We start from the raw sequence: 6,000 nt of genomic DNA on the forward strand, positions 1-6,000 counted from the left end.
TTTTCCCATTCTTTTCTTCTCTTCCTCTTCATTTTGCTAGTGTCTGATACAGATGCATTGCTTGAAACAGATGGTTAAAAATGTCTTTTATTATTCTCTCAATATACATATAGAGATACATGCACACATATATCTCTATATATTTAGAATAAGATTGTACATAATCAGATCTGTTAAATCATATAATAGACAATCAAGTGCTCCTGATCAGCTATATAAACTAAGTTGACTGCTCTAGGTTGCCTGGAATATAGATATGCCTTTCTGATAATTTTTGTAATGTTGTTTAAGCAGAGCACAATTTACCCTTCTCTTAGTTCAGCCTTTCCTCCTGTTCTTTCTATCCTCTGCCCCCTTTATGCTGCACTGTGGATGCCCTAGAAGGCAAATGCGCATCTCCAAAACCATTTTTGCTTTAACCCATATAATGCAGTGATTGTGGGATGTGATTTTTTTCGGTGTCAACTCCTCTTTTGTAAATCAAAAATGTCTTCAGTGGAGCAAATCTACCCACACATCACCACACATTAACCTGTTCACTTAAATTCTTTAACTCCTTGAAGGGACAGAGAATTAAATGCAGGATGAGAATTTGTGAAATCTGTGTTTCCCATCCTGGATTTGTCACTTTTCTCCTCCATGACCTTTGATTAATCCTTTGAGTCAGGTTGGCACTGCACAGTGTCACATGGGGCTTGATCTCCAGGCATTCTCCTGTATCCACACTGTGAAGTGCAGCACCTTGCAAAGGTTCCAGCTCTATTAGCACTGTGCCACTGACAGCTAATTAGTTCAGGTGCTGGTGCCATTGAAGTGGGTCTTATGATCACTGAGTGACCAAGAGTCACAACTGGTGGAAGCACGTCTACAGTGTTAGTGTTGTCACTGTAAATATACCTTTGGTTTCTGTGTGATATCTGTGGCTAAAAAGCCAGTCACTTTTGTTGGTTTTAAGACCTGATGTCTTACTACACAGACACTTCCAGTTACTGTGAACAATTTTCCTCTTCTAGGAAAAAATAGTGATACTAGAAATTTCAATACTGTGTTACTCTGATAGTGTTGTTCCTCTCCTTTTAGCCCTGATAGAGAGCTCTTCATGTGTGCCCAGTACATCCTAGAGAGACCAAAGACAACCTGACTATCCCAAGCAGCTTTTGCTCCAGGTGTCATACAGCTGACAAACTTAGTGACAAAGCACCAGTAAAGCCAGTGACATGAAACAAAGGAGACTCCTTGTTTCTTCAATGAGCTTGTCACATTTTTTTGCATTATAAACATTTACTTTGCTGTAAATACAGGTGCACCACTGTGGGAGGAGGACCACAGAATGGATATATCAGCCTTGAAAGAGGATTTTCTTTCTGAGGCAGAAAGAGCGAATGCCACGGAATTTGTCTTGAGCCGAATGTTACCAAGGGAACTCAATGCCCATCTACGTGTTTCACCAGCACTGAAGCGTTATCCACAAAACCCATCCTTTCTCTGACGAGAGCTAGAAATACTGGTCAAAATGTCTCCTTGTGTGGGGCTGAACTTGTTGGGACTTTGGGGTGAGATCTGCCAGGCCATGAGGTTAAGATGTAACTTTTGGAAGATCACTCATTATAACTTCTCTGGCCAAAGCTGCAGCCTTGTAAATCACATCTCTTTGGTGCTGCTATTAGTATAGTGATTGATTATCTCCACATGAGCCTACTTTGAACTTTGGATAGTGTGTTCCTTCCAGAAAAGTCAACATCTCTATTTGATCATGCTGTTTTTCTTCCTAGGTCTTGCAGACTAGGACAGTTCCTAATTTTTCTAACTATTAAGTAAGACAGATTCCCCATGAACTTGTTATGTTCCTGAAATGGCAGACCAGACCCGAATGCTGCAGAAGCATCCATTGCAGTTGATTTTTGTCAGGTTTCTCATGGACTCCAAGTGGAGAATTACTGACTAATTCTGCAGGATATTGTCCTGAGATTCACAATGCCATGAAAGAAATCTCAATTGTTTTTGTCAATTTTTTGCATTCTTGTAATTAATAAACAGATACAAGCTGCTGAAGCAGCCAGTCCTCTATCATTTACCTGTAGCTAAAAATAATTGCTAGAAATGATATTTTGCTGATATTTCAAATCCACAGATGCAAACGAATTAATTTGCACTAGACATTTTCCATTTTAGTGTCTGTACACACATATATAAAATATAACCACATCCATATTTATAAGTATGAAAATGAATATATTTTGTACCTAGAAATATTCCCACGTACCTTTTGACTTGTCATTGAGAAATACACACAGCACTCAGCAGTAAGTAGTAAAAGCAGCAGAGGTGATATCTTAGGGTTTGCTGTCCCCACAGATTCGTTATGTGGTGGAGAGAAGCCCTGACAGGGTGAATGTCCTTGAATGTGTGTCCTGAACCTGCAGCTCAAGGGTTTTGGCTATGCTGAAGGGTAATCCTCCTACATCTCCTGAACAAATTCCCGCCTGAGCACATGAGAATGATCCTATCCCAAATGACAGAGGTGACCCATAGCTGTGACCAGGCTGAGGGATTGGATCAGCTGTTCAGTTCTCAGGATCTGATCCCATAAAAATAATTAAGCACATGCTTAACTTTAAGCATGTAAGTCCTACTGTCTCAAACTCATATTGTCCAGTGTCTGACCGAGCAGTCTGTGCATGCTTGTCCCCTCAGCTCTTTACAGTGTCCATCCTTTTCTCCTTTAGGGGAAAGGTCAGCTTCTCTGTTTGCCAGTCAGAATTATGCCCGAAATAATTAAGAGTAAAAAAGTGTAGTCTGCTGAAGCTTAAAGTATGACGAATAATACTATCATGAAAAAATTGTGTCTAAGCACTTGCTTTCTTACTCAAAATATTTTCTCTACAAAGCTAGTAATTTCATTATATATAAGCATAAATTTAATGAATGAGCAAATGCATTCAGCTGTCTGGGGCAGTTTGATGTGTATCTAAATGTTAGGGTAAATCTATGCACACACACACTTACTGGTAACGTGTCTTTTCTCTTACACTGAGGGATGTATAATACTTCCTGGGAACTGGTTTTTTTTCCCCTGTATTACAAAACTATAAAAAGTGTTACTGTATCTCTAACTGAGAACTATGTCATGCTTTAGCATGGCCTGGTGTCTGCAGGCAGAGATAAGCTATGATTTCCCATTTTCCTCTACAAAATTAGTGATCTAAAAGCACAATAAAACCATCACCTAGTGTCACCAGCAGGGAAAGTGGAAAGAACTAAGTTAAAAAAAAATTAATATAACAAGTGTTAATGGGGAAAAAATTGAATAATACATGTGTGTGTGTTCTCCACAGTTTGTGGTTTTTTTTTTTTTAACTTGAAAATAGTTTTGAGAGAAAGATAAATTTCTGAGCTTGTGGAGAAGGATTTGCAGGAAATTAATTCAGTGAAAAAAGAGATGGCCAGTAGCCAGCAAGAATTTGAAGCTTTTATTTGCAATGAAACAAGAAAAAAAAGTAGTATACGGGAATTTTTCTGATCCTTTTCATTTCATATTTTTAGATTGCTCTTTACTGTCTGGAAAATGCCCTTGGTAACACATCTCACAGGTAACAATTTACAAGGGTTATCTTGATGCTATGCTCCTGTTAAACTGTTTTTAAGGCAAAACATACCCAGTTAAACAGTTGCAGGTTTTTTTTTTGTTTTTTTTTTTTTTTTTTTTTTTTTTTTCAAATTTTAATACCTGTTTTTTAAAGCTCAGAACCAAACTGGTTTTCTCCCCTGCTGGTGAGTTTTGCAGAATAAGTAGGGGAAAAAAAGTACCCTCCACCAACACAGAACATTGGCTCTTAGGGGGTAAATGTGGGGCTCTCCCCACTTCGGAGCTTTTTAGAGGCTCTGTATGCTCCTAACTTTGCACAAAGCCTGGCCCGAGGAACAAAGCCTGCGGACCACCACCGGGAAGTGGTATTAGTCCTCTCTGCAGCCTTCCCACTGTGGATGCATGCTCAATTCCCGGATAAATGCACCTTTTAAACTATATTAATGTAAAAGTTTTATTTGAAAGATGCCAGCTGTGGTCCTAGCCCAGGTTTATTCATGTGGGACATTTACTGGGTCAACTTAATACTTGACTACTGCTTATTATCCCATCAGTCTTCGGGGACAACCCATGATCTAATTGCCCAGCATTTATGTTGCCCTGGCAACTATAAATACAGAGTAATAATCCTTAAAGGGCCAGTGTAGAATTTCATGCCCCTGCAGTGAACTACACTTCATTTCCCAGAGCACCCTGTGTTTTTTAATTCAGTGAATAAAAATGTGTAATGAATAATTAATTATGTGCTTGGAGGCACAATAGCTGCCTACTTTTGAATATTCATCAGTGACATTATTAATTCACTAGAAATCCCAAGGAGCAGTGGGATAGGCTTTTAGCCTAGCTGGAGGACTTACAGATAATACTCTGCAACATGAACAAACTTTTTCAAGCAGACTTTTCTTTCTCAGAGTTTTTTAGATTTAATTTACATCTTAATAAAATAATAATAAAAAAGTAGTGTACTGGATGTAACCAAGCAGCAGTGAGTAACAGTCAACTGCAGTTAAAAATCCAGCAGTCCAGAGCTCTTTCCCCCCTGACCCATTGCCATGCCTGACCTCTTCTTTAGGTCCTGGTGTGCACCAATGCAGAGAAGACAAACCTTGGGAGCATTATGAGTGAGACTGAAGAGAAAAAGCAGATTGCCAATCATAATTTCTAATAATGTGTCAGGTTCTCTGATGAAAAACCATCTTATTTGCTTGTCAAGAAAGTAAACATCGAGAAACCTTCCTACAGAAAATAACTTGTTTTCAGCCTACAAAGAGGATTATTCTACTGTTGAATAAAACTGCAAGTCTTTTCTGGAGATAAAAGTGCAACTTTTCACGTCATCATGTTAGCTTAATGACGCCATTCCATTTAAAGCAGGGATTTATGCCTGGTGAAAGCTGATGCTGACGTGCAGAGACAAACCAAATATTTTTATTTTTTTTGCAGAGAAGAAATGGAATAATTAGAAAGAAGTCTAAGGACTTTCTGTGAATTTTCCTTTTTCCCCATCTGATTTGCAATGCCAATGCAGTTGCAATGCAGTCTCTTTCCACTGCTTATACCTAAGGCCAGATTCCGTGCTGACACAATTTCCTTGACTTGAGAGAGAATTTGATCTTCAGCGCTTTGGGCCAAACCTTGCAGAACCCTCTTCTCACAAATAGTCCACCTTAGGGTCTTGTTGGGAATTTTTCTTCTGAGGAACTTTTAGATGAAAATGTTGTTTCTGAGAAGATCAAAATTCACGGTTATAGTCACCCAAACTCCTGTAAAGCAATGAACTATCAGAACAAAATGTAGTTTAATTGTTCAGCCAGTCCAACAAACCTAGAATATCTGTAAAAAAATCTTTCTTTTCCTCTAGGGTTTGTTACTCAACTGTAATTCCTGTTGGAATATTTACAGGTCTGATTCTTCATTTGTAAAGGCATAAAACTTAAATCCTTCAAAAAGCAATTGGATTGCTAAATCACATACACATTTTTAAAAATGAGACCTGTAATCCACTGAGGATCTTAATGGAAAGAAATCGTTATACCTAATTAAAGTAGCAGGAAAACGGAACTTACTTGGGAGCACATACTTGTAATAATTTATACCTGTACTGTTATAGAATCTTCTCTATACAGGAGTGAAACCCAACATTTGTTTGGTTTTGGAGTCTCATTCTCCCTTTGCTTGACTTTGTCTTTGACCTTCTCCTGGAATGCGATGAGCTGCGCCTGCTCTGCTGCCCTGACCTTCGCTGACTGCCTCATCTCTCTGTCCTTTATCCCCACAGAAACCTCCAGCACCAGCAGCCAGAATGGTGCACCCACGTTTGGTCAGTTTTGATTCTCTGCTGCAGAACTTCTTAACCACAGAGTGATGGAAAACAACAATTGCATACATCAGCTAATGCAATAGAAAACTGATGA

The 6,000-nt window shown here is 38.8% G+C and overlaps 1 long non-coding RNA gene across 1 annotated transcript in view; it reads right to left on the reverse strand.

The window, feature by feature from the left end:
• The window catches only part of LOC121674196, a 32,106-nt gene extending 29,703 nt beyond the window's left edge, over positions 1–2,403 (reverse strand). The window contains exon 1 of the long non-coding RNA XR_006019492.1: positions 2,264–2,403. This is a non-coding gene — a long non-coding RNA (uncharacterized LOC121674196). The remainder of the gene's footprint in view (positions 1–2,263) is intronic.
• Between the last annotated feature and the right edge of the window lie 3,597 nt (positions 2,404–6,000).

This window comes from Corvus kubaryi, unplaced genomic scaffold, assembly GCF_017639235.1.
Source record: "Corvus kubaryi isolate FWS band 111438036 unplaced genomic scaffold, C.kubaryi_AGA036_p1.0 66, whole genome shotgun sequence".
Classification (NCBI taxonomy): Eukaryota; Metazoa; Chordata; class Aves; order Passeriformes; family Corvidae; genus Corvus; species Corvus kubaryi.